The sequence below is a fragment of the Gorilla gorilla genome, chromosome Y (assembly GCF_029281585.2).
Source record: "Gorilla gorilla gorilla isolate KB3781 chromosome Y, NHGRI_mGorGor1-v2.1_pri, whole genome shotgun sequence".
NCBI lineage: Eukaryota > Metazoa > Chordata > Mammalia > Primates > Hominidae > Gorilla > Gorilla gorilla.
In genome coordinates this window covers 15,737,902-15,758,076 of record NC_073248.2, presented here as the reverse complement: position 1 = coordinate 15,758,076, position 20,175 = coordinate 15,737,902, and the positions used below count along the sequence as shown (strand labels likewise).

Here is a 20,175-nt window from a genome sequence, read left to right as displayed (position 1 = left end):
TCCACCTGTGTTCCCTGTGTTGGTCTGTATGAGGTGGGGCTTCCTGCAGAACTACACAGCTTCAGGAGTGGCTGGGTTGTGTGTTTCCCTGGGATTGTTGCAAGTGTTGGATGTCTGCATGTTTGTGTGGCGTTGTTTGTTTGTGTGTTTGTATGCGTGTGTCTGTAAGTGGAGTCAGTTTCAAGTAATGTGGCTACCGCACCTCAGTGCTTTTTATTTTTGAATCTCCCAACATTTTGGTGGCCTGTATGTGTGGCCCTGCTTGGTCTATGGGGCTCCACGTTCTTTGTTCTTCTGTGGATCATAAATCCACAGTTATTTAGGAGGAGGGCTAAGAAATGCCAGCAGCCAAATCACCTTGCCCTGAAAAAAAAAAAAAAAGCCACTCTGCTAGAAAGAAGAGGAGCACACCACACCAAAAAAAAGAAAAAACAACATATCATGATCCTGCAGTCAACCCAGGGAGAGACACTCAGGGTCCTGTTCACATTGCCCCTTGAATTTATGTAGAATTCGGTTACCAGCTAAGCAGGTGCTGCACATCATGAGGGGCAGTCCTCCATTGTCTTGGGTTTTTATCCTGGGAGATAGAGTGTAAGCTGCAAAAAGGTCAGATAAGGATGAAGATACAATCTGGTGAGGGGTGGATGGGGGTCCCGCAAAATCACCTCCCAAAAAAATTGAAGACAAATGACACAGAAGTGCTTCCAACTTCATCCCACATTCCCTTATTTCCACAAGCAGTCCACACAATGACCTAGTGTTCTGGTGGGAGTACTCCAATGCAAAAGGGACATTTGGAGTGCAAATTGAGGACATCCCAGTGAACTCCAGATTTGAGGGCTCCCACAGTCATAGCCAAATGGTAGTGGGATGGATTGATCCTAGGTGAGATGTGGCCTCCACACTTGAATTTTCTCCTCTTGACTTCCATGTTTCTCATTGATCTAGGGTTTTCTGGTTCTGGTTCCATGACTTCCACACTAAACTTTTCTCAATTCATGGAGAAAGACCCTCATGGGAATCCATTGCATGAGTGTTTCATTCTAAACACTGTCAGGTTTTAACGAATAGGGAGCTGTGGTAGCTTTAAAACCATAAATTGCTGTTACAGCTGCTCACAAGGAAACTCTTGTTCTCCCACTTCTATCACAGGGCTGCATGATTCCTGTAGGATGAGAAGTAGGCAGCCGTGTCTAGCTTTTGCCTTGTCATCTAGCCTGTGTCATTTCATCCTCATGGCCTTCTCTTTTTGGAGGGGCACTTTCATTAGGCTGTTGCTGGATGTGTATGTCTCTCGCCACAGATTATTTAGCTGACAGGGATTTCAGAGCACAAAAAAACTTCAGGTAGGCTGGTTGCACTCCAGGATTGGGGCTGTTGTCTCATTGTGGGGGCTGAGATGGTTTACATTTTGCAGGAGGTTTTTGAGTCCTCTGACATTAATCATTGCACATTTCTTGGAGTTCAGCACAAGGCAGCTCATTCCAACCTTGAACCATGATTTATCTTTGCTTTCATCCATAGTGCTTCCCAACAGCAGTACTTAGCAGCATTTTTAGGCTGCCACCACCACAGACAACCTCTGAGTCGCTGTCTCAACCTCCCCTCCACACAGGAAAGGACAGCCCAAGGTGCGAGAACACTGTTCCACATTGGGCTTGCCTTTGTCGAGGTTCCTGCCTTTCCCAGAGAGCCCCTGCAAAGCTCAGGATGAAGGGAGGCAGTGAGATCAAGAGCCCAGCCATCTTTGGCTGACGTCTGCCTCTGGGATCTCAGGTATGATTCTATCATGCAAAGAACCCTCAACAACACACCAGCTAATATTCCAAACACTCTTTGGCCCAATTTTTGCGCATAGCCTCTTTCAGGAATGGAGTTAGAAGAGCAGTTTCCAGCGACAACCTCATAGTCATGAAACGCTTCCTTCCCCAGTGGGCCCTGACCAAGGAGACTCCAGAAGTGTTCCTGAGGTGAGACTTTAAGGGTCCAACATTTGGACTCCTCAGGCAGCCTTTTCTCTGATGCCAGGCCAGCTCTACCTGTACCATTTCCCTCTGCTAAGGCAGGCTGACAGCTCTGGCAGCCAGGAGTCCCAACCTGCCTTACAAATATGCATGCACTATTTTCATGTTACCTGGCCTGATTTTGAGTTTTGGCTTTCATCACAATGAATGTCACTGTTGCCAAGCAACAAGTCCCTGCAGCTTGGCAGAGAAGGATGCCTCCCTTGAGATTCATTGGCAGTGGACTCTCCCTTGTCTTCTCTGTGGGATCCATGGGATTGTCCAATGATCCTAGGAGAGGGTAACATGAGCCCGCCTGAAGAAACATCAAGCAGAGACCTAGAAATAAACTGTGAAATTCTTAGGAATCTGAAAAGATCAGCAGGATTCCTCAGGCCTGCTTAGAAGTTGTAGGAGTCAATCTTTTTGAAACTTGCTCCACTGTGATTTTTAGGTACAGTCTGCCAGTGCTGCCCAGGGTTGCTCTCTCCAAGGTGATGCTTCCTGTAGAACAACGCAGTCTCAGAAGCTGCTGGGCTGTGTGTCTCTGTGAAAGTGATGTGAGTGTTGAATGTCTGCATGTATGTGTATGGCATTGTGTGTAGGTGTATGTGTCTTTGTGAGCGTGTGTTCTTGTAAGTGGATTCTGGTTAAAGGAATGTGGCTAATGCACTTCAGCCCTGCTTTTTTTGTCTTTCTGTTTACTGGTAGCCTGTCTTTGTGGCTCTACTTGGGTTGCAGGTCTCTGCTTTCTTTATTTTTTCTGTGGATCATGAATCCGCAGTGAATTGGGAGGAGGGCTGAGACCGACAAGCATCCAAATACCCTTCCCCTGAAACAAAAGCCATTCTTCTAAACAGAAGAGGAGCAAACCACACTGAAAGACAGATATCTTCCAGTGTTTCATTTTCCTCTATCCAACCCAGGAAGCTATACTAGTAGTCTTTTTGCAGGGCCCTATTTATATTTATTTAATAATTTAAATTATTTATTTATTATATATTTAAATTATTTATTTAATAATTTAAATATTATTTGGTTCCCAGCAAAGCAGGTACTTCACGTCTTGATTGGGCACTCTTTGATGCTATTGAGGTTTTATCCTGATAAATAGAGTGTGAGCAGCAATAAGGTCAATTAGGATGAAAAAGAAAATCTGGTTGGGGGGATGGGGTTCCCCAACTTAACCTGCAAAGAAAATAAAGACAGATTACAAAGAAGTGCTTCCAACATCTCTGCATTCACTTCGTTGCACAAGCAGTCCATACCATGGCCTGGCGTTCATGTAAATGTACTCTAAAGTGCAAGAAACATTTGGAGTGCAAATGTGGGTCTTCCTGGCAAACTGCCGATTTGAGGGCATTCATACCCGGAGCCAAATGGGAGTGGGATGGATTAATGCTGGGAGGGATGTGGCCTCTACACTTGCCTCTTCTTTTCTGGACTTCCATACTTCTAGGATTTCCTAGGTCCAGCTTAATGACTTCCACACTAAATTTATCCCAGTTCACAGAGAACAACTCTCATGGCAATCTATTACATGGTTTTTTCTTCTAAACACTGTCACGTTTAAATGACTGGGCAACTGTGATACCTTTAAAACCATAAATTCCCATTACAGCTGCCAAGAAGGAAACTTTTTCTCCCACTTCTATCGGGGGGCTACATGATTCCTGTAGGATGAGAAGCAGGCAGCCATAACTGGCTTTTGCCTAGTAATCTAGTATCTGTTTCACTTGAACGGCCTTCTAATTTTGAAGGGGCGCTTTCATTCACCTGTTTCTAGATGGGACTGACTCGCCACAGATTACTTAGATGCCAGGGATTTCAGAAAGCAAAAAGACTTTGATTAGGTTGGGTGTGCTCCAGGTTTTGGGTCATTTTCTCATTGTGGGGTCTGAGGTTGATTGCACTTTGCAGGAGGTTTTTGAATGCTCTGATAGTAATCATTGCACATTTCTTGGATTCCAGCATAAGGCAGCTTGTTCACACAGGTGAGCCTTAATTTTTCTTTGTTTTCATGGGAAATCCACAGTGCTTCTCAATAGCAGTATTGAACACAATTTTCATACTTGCTATCACCACAACTGGCCTCCAAGACTCTGTCTCATCCCCACGTGCACCCGTGAGAGGCCAGTCCAAGGCGTGAGAACACTATTCCACTTTGGACTTGCATTTGTCCTGGTTCCTGCTTTTCCCAGAGAGCCCTTGTGATGCTCAGGATGAAAGAAGACAGTGAGATCAAGAGCCCATCCATTGTTTGCTAACATTCACCTCTGGGGTCTCCGGTATGATTCTGTCACCCAAAGAAGCCTCAAGAACAGACCAGGTTATATTTCGATTAATGGTACTTGATTCTTGCACACATTGTCTTTCAGGAGTGGAGTTAGAAGGGCAGTTTCCAGTGACCACCACACAGTAGTCAAAATGCCTCCTACTCCAGTGGGAACTTAACAAGGAGATGGCCAGAAGGGGCCATGAAATCAAGACTTTTAGGGTCCTGCAGTGGGTTTTCACAGGCAGCTTTTTTCTGATAATAGGCCAGATCTGCCTGTACCATTTTACTCTTCTTAGGAGGGCTGACAGCTCTGACAGTCAGAAGTCCAGCCTGCCACACAAATGCACATGGGCTACTCTCTGGACACTGGTCCTGATTGTGAGATTTGACTAGTGTCACAATGAATGTCACCATTGTTTAGCAACAAATTGCTGCAGCTTGGCAGAGAAGAAAACCTCCATTGAGGTTCATCAGCAGTGGACTCTCACCTGTCTTCTCTGTGGGATTCACGGGATTGCCCCATGAACCTAGGAGAGGGCAGACGTGACCAAGCCTGAAGAAATGTCAAGCAGAGACCCAGGAATAAACTGTGAAATACCTAAGGATCCAAAAGGAACTGCAGGATTCCTCAGGCCTGCCTAGATGTTGTAGTGGTAAGTTTCAAAAAACTAACCCCACTGTGATTTCTAGGTAGAGACTGCTTGTGTTCCCCAGGGCTGCTCTCTCCTAGGTGGGGTTTCTTACAGAACCACACAGCCTCAGGAGCTGCTGGACTGTGTGTTTCTGTGAAGGTGATGCAAGTGTTGGATATCTGGGTGTGTGTGTGTGTGTTTGTGTGTGTGTGCCTGTAAGTGGATTCTGCTTAAAGTAATGTGGCTATCGCACTTCAGTGCTTATTTTTTTCTCTCCCTACATTTTGGTGGCCTGTCTGTGTGGCTCTTCTTGGAATGCAGGACTCCATTTTCTTCATTTTTCTGTGGATCATGAATCCACAGCAAATTGGGAGGCAGGCCCAGACCCACTGGCTTTGAAATCCTCTGCCCCTGCAAAAGAAGCCAGCCTTCTAGACAGAAGAGAAGCAAATCACACTCCAAAAAAAGACATTATGCTGTGTTTCATTGTCCTCTCTCCTACCCAGTGAGAGACACTAGCAGCCTCTTTGCAGGGCCCCTTGCATTTACCTATTATTTGGTTCCAAGTAGAGCAGGTGCCTCATGGCGTGAGACAGCACTCCTCCATCATCTTTGGATTTCATCTTGGGACATAGAGTGTAAGCATCAGTAAGGTCAGATAAGAGCGAGGATATAATCTGGTGAGGGGCAGACGGAGCAGTCCAAATTATGGCCTGGTGTTCATGTGAAATTATTCCAATGTGGAAGAATCATTTTGAGTACAGGTTTGTTCCATCTTGGCAAACTCCTGATTTGAGGACTTTCATTCCTGCAGCGAAATGAGGTGGAATATATTCAAGCTGGATGGGATGTGACCTCCACACTTGCCTCTTCTTTTCTTTACTTTCATGTTCCTCATCAGCTTAGGGTTCATGGGTCTGGCTCAAGGACTTCCTCACTAAATGTTTCTCAGTAAATGGAGAACGACCTCCATGGGAATCCAATGAGTGAGTATTTTCTTTTAAACACTGTCACATTTTAATGACTGGACAGCTTTGATATTTTAAAACTGTAAATTCCTATTACAGCCACAAACAAAAAGACTCTTATTCTCTCATTTCTATTGGATGCTGCATGATTCCTGTAGGATGAGAAGCAGGCAGCCATGTCTGGCTTTTGCCTGGTAACTTAGTCTATGTTTCATTTCATCTGCATGGCCATCTCATTGTGGAGGGGCTCCTTTATTGAGCTGTTGCTAGATGCAACTGCCTCTTGCCACAGATTATTTAGCTGCCAAAGATTTCAGAAAGCAAAAGAAGTCTTTTGTTAGGCTATCTGCATTCCAGGTTGTGAGTCATTGTCTTGTTGTGGGGGCTGAGGCTGTTTGCTCTTTGCAGGAGTCTTTTGGGTCCTCTGACAGGAATCATTGAACATCGCTTGGACTACAGCACAAGGCAGCTTGTTCTCTCAGATGAGCCATGATTTTTCTTTGTTTTCGTGGGGAATCCACAGTGCCCCTCAACAGCACTACTGGACATCCATTTCAGGCTTGACATCACCACAAATGGCCACTGAGACACTGTCTCCACCAGATTTGCACCTGTAAGAGGCCTCACAGAGGTGTGAGAACACTGTTCCACTTTGGACTTGCCTTTGTCTTGGATCCTGGCTTTCCAAGAGAGCCCCTGTGAGTCCAACAATAATGGGAGGCAGTGAGGTCAAGAGCCCAGACATCTTTTGAGGACACCCAACTCTGGGTCGCAGGTATGATTCTATCATCCAAAGAACCCTCAAAAACACACCAGACAATATTCCAAAACCTATGGAACTCGATTCTTGCCCACACCCTCTTTCACTAATGGAGTCAGAAGAGCAATTTCCAGTGACCACCTTACAGACTGGAAACGCCTTTTCCTCCGATGTGACCCAACCATGGAGACAGCCTGAAAAAGCCCTGAGGTCGAGACATTTTGGATCCCACAGTGGTTTTTTGCAGGTAGACTGCTTCCTGATACCACACTGCCTCTGCCTGTATCATTTTCATCTGCTTAGGCACGCTGACAGCTCTGACAACAAGGCACAGGAGCCTGCATCATGAATACGCATGTGCTGGTCTCAGAGTACCAGGACTGATTGTGAGCTATAGCTAGCCTCACAATTAATGACATCGTTGCCTAGTGACAAGTCCCTATGGCTTGGCAGAGGAGAAGGTCCCATGGAAGTGCATCAGAGTGGACTCTCAGATGTCTTCTCTGTGGGATCAATGTGATTGTTCCATGATGCTAGCAGAGGGCAGACATGAGCCTGCCTGAAGAAACATCAAGCAGAACCCCAGGAATAAACAGTGAAATCCCAAAGGATCCAAAATGATCTGCAGAGTTCCCCATGCCTCTCTAGATGTTGCACATCTGCATCTTTTTGAAACTTGCCTCACTGTGATTTTTAGGTACAGCTCACCTGTTTTTCCCAGGGTTGCTGTCTACCAGCCTGGGCTTCCTGCAAATCATGCAGCCTTAGAAGCTGCCGGGCTGTGGGTTTCTGTGAGAGTGTTGTGAGTGTTAAATGCCTGCATGTGTGTGGTGGTGTGCATGAGTATTTGAGTATGTGTGTGTGGCTGTAAGTGTAGTCTGCTTAAGGAATGTGGCTAATGCACTGCAGCATTTCTATTCTTTGAGTCACCCAAACATTTGGTGGCCTGTCCGTGTCACTTTGCTTCAGCTGTGGGGCTCCATGTGTTTTTATTTTTCAGTGGATCATGAATCTGCAGTGAATTGGGGGGCTGGCTAAGAATGGCCGGGGTCCAAATCACCTCCCCCAGCAAAAAAAAAAAAAAAGGACCCTTCAAAAAGGAAGATGAACACACCACACTAAAGATCAGACATCTCACAGTATTTCTTTGTTTTTGGCCAACCCAGGGAGACACACTAGCAGTCCTGTCTGCAGGGCCCCTTGAATTTACCTCCAATTCAGTTCCCAGGTGAGCAGGTGCTTCAACTTATGAATAGGCACTCCTCCATCATTTTGAAATTTCACTCTGGGTCAGAAACTGTGAGCAGCAACAAGGTCAGAGAGAGGTGAGGATACAGTCTGATGAGAAGTGGATGCAGTCCTGCACCTTCACCTCAAAAATGATGAAGACAGATGACACTGAAGGTACTTCCAACTGCATCCCCACAATCCTTTAATATCACAAGCAGTCCGCACCATGGCCCATTGCCCAGGTGGGAGTACTCCAATGTGCATGGAACATTTGGAGTGCAAACTGGGGCTATCCTGGCAAACTCCCAATTTGAGGGCTTTCATACCCAGAGGCAAATACAAGTGGGATGGATAGATGCTTGGTGGGGTGTGACCTCAACACTTGGCTCTTCTTTTTCTGACTTTTATGATCCTCATCCTGGATTGGCTCTCTGTCCTCCACATCAAACATTTCAAACTTCATGGAGGACAACCATCATGGGAATCCATTGCTTAAGTGTTTCCTTCAACACTGCCAAGTTTTTAATGACTGGGTAGCTGTGATCTTTTAAAACCATAAATTCCTGCTACAGCTACCAACAAGGAAACACTTGTTCTCCCACTTTTATCAGAGGGCTGCATGATTTATATAGGATGAAAAGCAGGCAGCTATGTCTGGCTTTTTCCTGGTAATCTAGGCTCTGTTCCAATGCACCTTCACAGTCTTTCTCTTGGCAGAGTGGGTGTTTCACTGGGCTATTGCCAGATGAGACTACAACTCTCCACACATATTTTAACTGCCAGGGATTTCAGGGAGCAAAAGAGACTTCAGGTAGGCTGGCTGCCCTCCAGGTTGTGGGTCCTGTTCTCATTTTGGGGACGGAGGCAATTTGCAGGAGGTTTGGGTCTTCTGAAAGAAGTCTTTCAACATTGCTTGGAATCCAGCACAAGGCAGCTGGTTCTCACAGGCAAGCCTCGATTTTTCTTTGCTTTCATTGGGGGGTATAATTGCTCCTAAGCGCATTACTGAACAAAATCTTCAGGCTTACAGTCACCACATTCAGCCTTTGAGACGCTGTCTCAACCTCATCTGTACCTGTGAGAGGCCAGTTCTACTTATAAGAACTCTGCTCCACCTTGGGCTTCCCTTTGTCCTGGTTTCTGTTTTTCTCAGAGACCACCTGTGATACCTAGGATAAAGGGAGGCAGTGAGGTCCAGGGCACAGCCATGTTTCATTAACACCCAGCTCTGGGGTCTCAGGCATGATTTCATTACCCAGAGACCCTTCAACAACACACCAGACTATATTCCAATCCCCAAGAGACCTGATTCCTGCACACAGCCTCTTGCAGGAATGGAGTCAGAAATGCAGTTTCCAGCGACCAGTTCACAATCTCAAAACACCTCCTCCTCCAGAGAAACCCGACCAAGGTGGTGGCCTGAAAAAGACCTAAGGTCAAGAATTTGAGTGTCTCTCACTGGTTGTCTCAGGTAGCCATTTTCCCAGCACCAGGCCAGCTCTGTCAGTACCTTTTCCTCTGCTTAGACAGCCTGACAGATTTGACACCTGGGTCCCTGAGCCTGTGACATGAATGAAAATGCTCTACTCTCATGGCACCATGGCAGAACAGTGATTTCTGGCAGACATCACAATGAATGAGCACTGTAGCCTAGCAACAGGTCCTTGAGGCTTGGTGGAGAAGAAGACCTTCGTGGAGGTGCATAGGCTGTGGATTCTCACATGTCTACTATGTGAGATCCTCAGGAAAGTCCCATTATCCTAAAGGAGGGTAGACTTTAACCATCATGAAGAAAGGTCAAACAAAGCCCCAGGAATAATCCACAAAATCTGTAAGTATCCAAAACACCTGCAGGATGACTCAGGCCTACCTAGACGTTGTAGGAATGAGTCTTTTTGAAACTTGCCCTGCTATGATTTCTAGGTACAGCCCTCCTGTGTTTCCTGGGGTTGTTCTCTCCCAGGTGGGGCTTTCTACAGAACCACACAGCCTTAGAAACTGCAAGTCTGTATTTTCTGTTGTGAGTGTTGGATGTCTGATTGTGTGTGTGTGTTTGTGTGTTTGTGTGTATGTGTGCATTTCAGTGAAGTCTACTTAAATGTATTAAGCTAAAGAACTGCAGCGCCTTTTTTTTTCTTTTTTGAGTATCCCAACTTTTGGTGGTCCATTTGTGTGGTTCTGCTTGGGCTGCGGGGTAGGGCTCTGTGTTCTTTTTTTGTGAATCAAGAATCCACAGTCATTCGGGAGGCTGGCTGTGACCCTCCATGGCCCAAATCCGCTATACCTGAAAAAAAAAAAAGCCACATTTCCAGAGAAAAGAGGAGCACACCTCAACTAAGAGGAGACATTTTCCAGTGTTTCATTTTCCTGCAGCCAACCCATAAAGAGACACCAGCTGTCCTATCTGTGGGGCAGATATTTTAATTTACCTGAAATTTACCTTGAATTTACCTAGAATTTGGTTCACAGTCAAGGAGGTGTTTCACATCGTGAGGGGCATTTGACCATCATCTTGGGATTTCATTCTTGGACGGACAGCATGAGCATCAATAAGGTGACATGGGGTGAGGATTCAATGTGATGAGTGTTGAATTCGGATCCACACTTTCACCTGCCAAAAAGGTGAAGACTGATGGCACAGAACATGCTTCCAACAGCATTTCTGCATTTGCTTAATTGCATAAGCCATCCATATCATGGCCTGGAGTTCAGGTGTGAGTACTTCTATGTGCAGGGAACATTTGGAGTGCATACTTGAACCATCATAGCATACTCTCAATTTCATGGCTGGCATGCCCTGAGCTAAATGGAAGTGGGATGGATTGACACTGGGTGGGATGTGGCCTTCACCCTTGCCTCTTCTTATCCTGACCTCCATTTTTCGCATTGGCCTAGGATTTCCTGGGTCTGTCTAAATGTCTCCCACAATAAAGGCATCCCAGTTCACTGAGGGCAACCATCATGGAAATCCATTGCATGAGTGTTTCCTTCTAAAACCCTGTCACATTTTAGTTACAGGGCAGTTTTGATATTTTTAAAACCAAAAATATCTTTTACAGCTGCCAACAAGGAAACTCTTACTCTGTCACTTCTTTCAGAGGGCTGCATGGTTCCTGTAGGTTGAGAAGCAGGCAGCCATGTGTGGCATTGCCTGGTAATCTAGTCTCTGTTTCAATTCTTCTGAATGTCCTTTCTCATTGTGGAGGGACTCTTTCATTGGGTTCTTCTGCATTGCACTGATTCTTGTCCCAGATCTTTTGGCTGCCAAGGATTTCAGGGAGCAAAAGGGAATTTGGGTAGGCTGTCTGCTCCAGGTTGTGAGTCATTGTCTCCTTTGAAGGGGCTGAAGATTTTTGCACTTTGCAGGAAACATTTGGTCCTCTGACAAGAATCATTGAACATTGCTTGGACTGTGAGGTGGTCACTGGAAACTGCTGTTCTGACTTCATTCCCCAAAGTGGCTATGTGTAAGAATTGGGTCACATGGGGATTGGAAAATAGTCTGGTGTGTTGTTGAGGGTTTTTGGGTGATAGAATCATATCTGAGACCCCAGAGGTGGATGTCAGCTAAAGATATCCTGACTATTGACCTCGCCTCCTCCATTCATTCTGAGCCTCACAGAAGCTCTCTTGGAAAGGCAGGAAGCATGACAGAGGCAAGTCCAATGTTGAGAAGTGTTATCACGCTTCAGACTAACCTCTCATGGTGGAAGATGAGGTTGAGACAGTGTCTCAGAGGCCATCTGTGTGGATGGGAAGCCTGAAAAGAGTGTCGATTAGTGCTGTTGAGGTGCACAGAGAATTCCCCATGAAAGCAAAGAAAAATCAATGCTTTTCTGTGAGAATGAGCTGCCTTGTTTTGGAGTCCAAGCAATGCTCAATGGTTTCTCTCGGAGGACCCAAAAGCCTCTTGCAAAGTGCAACAACCTCAGCCTGCACCATGAGACAATGATCCACAACCTGAAGGCAGCCAGCCTACTCAAAGTACCTTTTGCTTTCTGAAATCCCTTGCAACTAAATAATCTCTGGCAAGAGGCAGTCCCATCCAGGAGCAGCTGAATGAAAGTGTCCCTCCACAATAAGGCCATGCAGAGGAAATGAAACAGAGGCTATATTTAAAAACAAAAGACAGAGATGGCTACCTGCTTCTCATCCTACAGAAATGCAACCCTCCAATAGAAGTTGGAGAACAAGAGTTTCCTTTTTGGAGTCTGTAATGGGAATTTATGGTTTTAAATGTATCAAAGCTTCCCACTCATTAAAAAGGGACTCTGCTTGACGTTGTTTCAACCTGGCTCACATCTGCCCTTTCCTAGGATCATGGGACCATCCCGATAATAACTCAGAGAAGACAGGCAGAAGTCCATGGCTGAAGCACCTCTATGGAGGTCTCATTCTCCAACAAGCTGCAGGAACTTCTCCCTAGGCAAAGAGGTTATTCATTGTGATGCTAGGCAGAACTCATAGCTCAGGCCTGGTGCTCTGAGACTAGCACATGCACATTCATGAGGCAGGCTCAGGCTGCCTACAATAACCAACTTTTTGTCCCTAAAAGTGTCGACCTTAGGGCCCTTTCAGGCTGTGTCCGTGGTCGGGTTTTGCTGGAGGAAGAGGCTTTTAGAGACTTGAGATGAGTGTTGAAAACTGCTCTTCTGACTTCCTTCCAAAAGAGGCCGTCTGCAAGATTCAGGTCCCATGTGGTTTGGAATATAGTCTGGTGAGTTGTTGTGGGGTGTTTGATGGAATCATACCTGAGACCCCACAGGGGAGTGTCAGCAAAATGTGGATGAGCCCTTTACCTCACTGCCTGTCTTCATCCTGGGCCTCAGAGGGTCTCTCTAAGAATGGCATAAACCATGACAAATGCAAGTCCAAGGTGGCTCAGTGTTCTCACATCTCAAACTGTCCTCTCATGGGTGCAGACAAGGTTTTCATAGTGTCTCTGAGGCCATCTGTGGTGATTGCAAGCCTGAGAAGTGAGTCCAGTAGTGCTGTTGAGGGATAGTGTGGAAACTTCTGAAAGCCAGGAAAAATCATGCTCACCTTAGAGAACAAGCTGACTTGTTCTATCATCTAAGAAGCGTTCAAAGCCTCCTGTCAGAAGGCCCATACTCCTGCAAAGTGCTAAAAACCTCAGCTCCCACAATGAGACGACAATACACAAACGGGAGTGCAGCCAGCCTACAAGTCCCTTTTGCATTCAGAAATCCCTGGCAACCAAAAGATCTGTGACAAGAAGAAGACCCATCCAGCCACAACCCAATGGAAGACCCCCTCCACAGTGAAAATTATGTGAAGATGAAATAAAACACAGCCTATATTAGAGGAAAAAGCCAGATATATCTACCTGCTTGTCATTCTACAGGAATCATGCAGCCTTCCGATAGAATTGGGAGAATAAGCATTTCCTTATCGGTGGCATAAAGGGAATTTACAGTATTAAAACTATCACAGCTACCAAGTAATTAAAACCTGACAGTGTTTAGAAGGAAACACTGAAACAATGGATTCCCATGAAGGTTGTTCTCTGTCAAATGATAAACTTTTAGTGTGGAAGACTGAGCCAGGTCCAGGAAACCCCACACTGACACGGAACATGGAATTCAGAAAAAGAACAGGCAATTGTGGAGGCCAAATTTTACCAAGCATCAATCTACCACACTCCCATTGGACTCTTGGTATGAAAGCTCTCAAATCAGGAGTATGCCAGGATGGCCCCAGTTTGCACTCCAAATCTTCCCTGCACGTTGAAGTACTGTCACCTGAACACTGGGCCAGGTGTGTGGACTGCTTGTGCAATTAAGAGAATGGTGGGATTGGTTTGGAAGCATCTTCTGTGTCATCTGTCTTCAACTGTATTGCAGATGAAGGTGTGAGACACCATCCACCCCTCACAAGATTGTATCCTCACGCATATCTTAAATTATTGCTACTCCAACTCTATGTCCCAGAATGAAATAGCAAGACAGTGGAGGATTGACCCCTTAAGCAGTGAAGCACAAGCTCTGCTGGGAATTGAATTCAAGATAAATTCAAGGGGCCCTGCAAACATGACCACTGGTGTCTCTCCCTGGGTTGGTCACAGGACAATGAAACACCTGGAGATATCTGTTCTTGGGTGTGGTGTGCTCCTCTTCTTTCTACAAGAGTGGCTTTTTTTTTTCACAGGAGGAGGTAATTTGGACAATGGCTCTTCTCAGCCAGTGTCCCAGTTGACTGCAGATTCATGATGCACAGAGAAATAAAGAACACGGAGCCCTACAGCCCAAACAGTCACACAGACAGGCCACCAAAAGTTAAGAGACTCAAAAAAAAGAGAAGCACTACAGTTCATTAGCCATATTCCTTTAAGCAGACTCAACTTACAGGCAGGTGCACACACACACACACACACAGCCACACACATGGAGACATCCAACACATGCAACACTCCCACAGAATCACACAGATGGGCAGCTTATGAGGCTGCATGGTCCTGAAGGAAACCCCACCTGGGAGAGAACAACCCCAGGGAAAAGAGGCTGGCCATACCAAAAAATACTGTGTGGTAAGTTTCAAAAAGACTCATCCCTACAACATCTAGGCAGGCCTCAGGAATACAGCAGAAACTTTTGGATCCTTAGAGATGTGTGGTTTATTGCTTGGGTTCTGCTTGACATTTCTTCCAGCTGGCTCACATATGCTGTTTCTGGGATCATTGGAGTCTCCCATGGATCCCACAAATAAAGCAGGCAACAGTCCACCATTGACACAATTCCATGGACGTCTCCTTCTCCCCAAGCTTCAGGGACTTGTCGCTAGGCAACGGTGGCATTTATTGTGATGCTAGCCAGAGCTCACAGCTCAGGCCTGGTGCCCTGAGATTAGTACATGGGCATTCACGAAGCAGGCTTGGGCACCCTGGTGTCACAGCTGTCAGGTGGCCTAACCAGAGAAAAATGGTTATGGCAGACCTGACTTGATATCCATAAAAAGGCTGCTTGTGATAACCCACTGTGGGAACCTGAAAGTCTTGAAACTAGGGCCCCTTCATGTCATCACCACTGTCGAGTCTTGCTGGAGGAGGAGGTGTTTTGAGACTGTGAGGTAGTCACTGGAAACTGCTCTTCAGGCTCCATTCCCTAAAGAAGCTGTGTGCAAAAATCGGGTCCCATGGGGGTTGGAATGTTGTCTGGTGAACTGTTGATGGGTCTTTGGGTGATGGTAAATACATGAGACCCCAGAGGTGGGTGTCCATGAAAGATTGCCAGGCCCTTGACCTCACTGCCTGTCTTTATCCTGGGCCTCGCAGGGGCTGCCTGGGAAAGACAGGAACCAAAACAGAAGCAAGTCCAAGATGGAGTAGTGTTCTCCCACCTCGAACTGGCATCTCACTGGTTCAGGTGAAGTTGAGAGAGTGTCACAAAGTCTGACTGTGGCAGTTGGAAACCTGAAAAATGTGCCTAGTAATTCCATTGAGGGGAAATGTGTACCCATAATAAAAGCAAAGAAAAGTCAAGGCTCACCCGAGAGAATGAGCTGACATGTGCTGGAGTCACAGCAACTTTCAAATACTAATGCCAGAGGATGCAATAGCCTCCTACAAAGTGCAGACAACCTCAGCCTCCACAACAAGACCACGACCCACAACATGGAATGCAGCCATCCTACCCAAAGTTTCTTTTACTCCGTGAAATCCCTGGCAGTCAAAAGGTCTATGAGGAGAAGCAATCTCATCCAACAAGAGCCCAGTGAAAGACCCCCTCCACAATGAGAAAAGATGTGGAGATAAAGTGAATCAGATCCAAAAAATACCAGGCCAATCCAGACACAGCTCCCTGTTTCTTATCCTACAGGAATCTTGCAGTGCTCTGATAGAAGTCAGAGTACAAGAGTTTCCTTGTTGGTGGCTGTAACAGGAATTTACACTTTTAAAAATATCACAGCTGACCAGTCATTAAAAGATGACCCTTCTTAGAAGAAAACACTGACATGAAGGATTCCCATGAGGATCATCTTCCATAAACTAGGAAACATTTAGTGTGGAAGAAGTTGAGCCAGACCTAGGAAACCCTAGGTTGTTGCAAAACATGGAAGTCAGAGGAAGAGGCAGGTGTGGAATCCACATCCCACCCAGCATCAATCCAACCCACTGCTATTTGGTTCTGAGTATGAAGGTCCTCATATCAGTCCCTTGCAAGGTTGGCTTCAGTTTGTACTTCAAATGCTCACTGCATGTGTGTGTACTTCTGATGGAAAACTGAACAATAGTGTAGACTGCTTGTGCAATTAAGAGAATGTGGTGATACAGTCAAAAGCACCTTCTGTGTCATCTGCCCTCAACTTTTTTGCAGGTGAAGATGCAGGATGCCACCCACACCTCACCAGAGCCTATCCTCACCCCTATCACACCTTATTGCTGCTCACACTCTGTGTCCCCCAGTGAAATACCAAGATGATTGAAAAGTGCCTTTTCATGATGTGAAGCACTTGCTCTGCCGGAACCAAATTTGAGGTAAATTCAAGGAGCCTTGCTAACAAGTCTGCTAGTGTCTCTCTCTCTGTTGGCTGAAGGACACTGAAACACTAGAAGATGTCTTTTCTTGGGTGTGGTTTGCTCCTTTTCTTTCTAGAGGAGTGGCTTTTTTTTTTTTTTTTTTTTTTTTTGGCAGGGGAAGGTGATTTGGACCCCAGTGGGTCTCAGCCATCGTCCCAATTCGCTATGGTTTATGATCCATAGAAAAGTAAAGCAAAAAGAGCTCTGCAGCCCAAACAGAGCCACACAAACAGGCCAATAAAAAGTTGGGAGATTCAAAAAAGAAAAAAGAAGCCCTGCAGTTCATTATCCGCATTCTTTAAGCAGACTCCAGTTACAGGCACACACACACAGACACACAGACACACAGACACACAGACACACACAAACACACAAAGACAAACACACAGGCAGGCATCCAACACTTGCAACACTCCCACAGAAAGACACAGCCAGGCAGATTCTGAGGCTGTGTGGTAATGGAGAAAGCTCCAACTGGGAGGAAGCAACTCCAAGGAAACCAGGAGGACTGTACCTAGAAATCTCAGTGGCAAGAGATGCAAGAAGACTCACCCATATAACGTACAGGCCAGCCTGAGGCATCTTGCAGATCCTTTTGGATCTTTAGGAATTTTGCTGTTTCTTTCTGAGGCTCTGCTTGATGCTTCTTCAGGCTGGTTAACATGTGCCCTCTCCTAAGTTTACAAGACCTTGTGGATCCCACAAAGAAAACAGGTGACAGTCCACCGCGGACAAACCTCATGGAGGACTTCTTATCCACCAAGCTGCAGGGACTTATCTCTAGGCAATGGTGGCATTCACTGTGATGTTATTTATACCTCACAACTTATGCCTGGTGCCTTGAGTCTAGTGCATGCACATTCATGAGGCAGGCTCATGCTCCTTGCTATCAGAGCTGTCAGCCTGCCTAACCAGAGGAAAATGATACAGGTGGAGCTGGTCTGGTATTGGGAAAAATTTCAACTGTGATAAGCCACTGCTGGACCCTAAATGTCTCCACCATAGGGACCTTTCTAGCAGTCTCCTTGGTCAGGTCCAGCTGGAGAAAAAGGTGTTTTGAAACTGTGAGCTGGTAGCTGCAAATAGCTCTACTGCCTTCCTTCCCAAAAGTGGTTGTCTGCAAGAATATTTTCCCATGGGGAAGGGAATACAGTCTGGTAAGTTTTCCAGGGGTCTTTGGGTTATAGATTCATACCTGACACCCCAGAGGCAGGTTTCAGCAAAAGATGGCTGGAGCTTTGACCTCACTGCTTTCCTTCATCCTGGACCTCACATGGGCTATCAGGGAAAGGCAGGAACCATGAGAAAGGCAAGTCCAAGGTGGAGTTGTGTTCTTACACTTTGAACTGGTCTTCATAGGTGCAGATGAGGTTGAGACAGTGTCTCGGAGGCCATCTGTGGCTATTGAAATCCAGAAAATGTTGTCCAGTAGTGTTGTTGAGGGGTAATATTAACCCCTTATGAAAGCAAATGAAAATCAAGATTCTCCTGTGAAAAAGAGCTAATGTGTGCTGGAGTCCAAGCTATGTTCAAATATTCCTGTCAGAGGACCCACAAAACCTCCTGCACAGTGCAAACATTCTCAGCCCCCATAATGAGACTGCTTCCCATAACCTGAAGCATAGTCAGAATAACCAAAATACTTTTCACTCCCTGAAATTTCTTGCAGGCAAAAGATCTCTGGCGAGAGGCAGTCCATTCCACAAGAGCCCAGTGAAGGACCCACTCCCTACCACCACCCACAATGACAAATAACGTGCAAATAAAGTGAAACTGAGCCAAGATTACCTGGAAAATCCAGACAGAGCTACCTGCTTCTCATCCTACAGGAATCATGCCTCCTTTCAATAAAAGTTGGAAAACAAGATTTTTCTTGTTGCTGGCTCTAACGGGAGATTAAGATTTCAAAAGTATCACAGCTGGCCAGTCATTTAAACATGACAGTGTTTAGAAAGAAATATTCTCAAAATTGATTCACGTGAGGAATCCAGTTCATCTTCTGTGAACTGGAAAACTTTTAGAGTGGAAGGCCTGGAGCCAGACCCAGGAAACCCTAGGCTGATGAGAAACATGGAAATCTTGGAAAGAAGAGGCAAGATTGGAGACCAAGTCCCACCCAGCATCAGTCCATCCCTATCCCATTTGGCTCCAGTTATGAAAGCCCTCAAACTGGGAGGTTGCCAAGGTTGCCCCAGTTTACAGTCCACATATTCCTTGCACTTTGGAGTACTCCTACCTGAACACTGGGCCACTGTGTGGACTGCTTGTGCCATTAAAGGAAATGTGGGGATGGAATTGGAAGCAACTTCTGTGTCATTTGTCTTCACCTTTTTTAGCAGGTGAAGGTGTGGGATTTCATTCATGCCTCACCAGATTGTAACCTCACTCCTTTCTGATGTTATTGCTTCTCATACTCTCTGTCCTAGAATAAAAACCCCAGAAAATAGAGGAATGCCCACTCGTGATGTGAAACACTTACTCGCCTGGAAACCCAACTGGAAGTAAATACAAGGGGATCTGTGGACAGGACTTCTGTTGTCTCTCCCTATTTTGGCTACAGGGCTATGAAATACTGGGAGATGTCTGTTCTTGGGTGTTGTGTGCTCTTCTTCTTTCTAGAAGAGTGGGTTTTTTTTGAAGGGGGTGGTGATTAGGACCCTCTTAGGTCTCAGCCAACCTGACAATTAACTGTGAATTTCTGAACCAAATAAAAAAACACAAAGCCCTACAGCCCAAACACAACCACACAGACAGGCCATCAAAAGGTTGAGAGACTGTAAAAAAGAGAAGGGCTGAAGTGCGGAAGCCACATTCCTTTAAGCCGACTCCACTTACAGGCATACACACACACACACACACACACACACACACACAGAGCCACATACACACAAAGACATCCAACACTTGCAACCCTCCCACAGAAACACACAGCCTGGCAGATTCTGAGGCTGCATGATTATGTAGGAAGCCACACCTGGGAGGGAGCAACCCCAAGGAACAGTGGAGGGATGTACCTAGAAGTCACACTAGGGCAAGTTTCAAAAATACTCACTCTTACAACATCTTGGCAGGCCTGAGGCATCTTGCAGTTCTTTTCAGATCCTTAGGGATTTTGTGATTTATTCCTGGGGTTCTGCTTGATGTTTCCTCAGGATAGCATACATCTGCCCTCTCTTAGGATCATGGGAATATCCCAGGGATCCCACACAGAAGAGAAGTGAGAGTCCACCACTGATGCACCTCCACAGAGTTCTGTTTCACCGCCAAGCCACAGGGACTTGTCGCTAGTCAGTGGTGGCATTCATTGTGATGCTAGCCAGAGCCCACAGCTCAGACTGGATTCCCTGAGACTAGCACATGTACATTCATGGGCAGGCTCAGGTGCCCGTCTCTCAGATCTCTCAACCTTCCAAAGCTGAGGAAAATGGTACAAGAAGCAGTCTAGCATCAGAAAAAGGCTGCCTGTAATAACCCACTGTGGGACTGTAAAATTCTGGACCTTAGGGCCTCTTTGGGCTGTCTCCATGGTTGGGTTCCTCTGGAAGTGGAGGCATTTAGAGACTGTGAGGTGGTCGCTGCAAACTGCTCTTCTTACTCCATTCCTGAAAGAGGCTGTGTGCAAGTAAGTGGTCCCATGGGGATTGGAATATAGTCTGATGAATTGTGGAGGGTTCGTTGAGTGGTGGAATCATACCTGAGAAACCAGAGGGGGGTTTCAGTAAAAGGTGGCTGGGTCCTTGACGTTACTGCGTCTTTTCATAGTAG

The 20,175-nt window shown here is 46.0% G+C and overlaps 1 long non-coding RNA gene across 1 annotated transcript; it reads left to right on the top strand.

The window, feature by feature from the left end:
• Nucleotides 1-9,539: 9,539 nt before the first annotated feature.
• LOC134757949 (uncharacterized) lies at nucleotides 9,540-18,856 on the top strand. Its single transcript, XR_010132616.1, has 2 exons — nucleotides 9,540-9,705; nucleotides 18,080-18,856. It is a non-coding gene; the product is annotated as an uncharacterized lncRNA (long non-coding RNA).
• The last annotated feature ends 1,319 nt before the right edge of the window (nucleotides 18,857-20,175 follow it).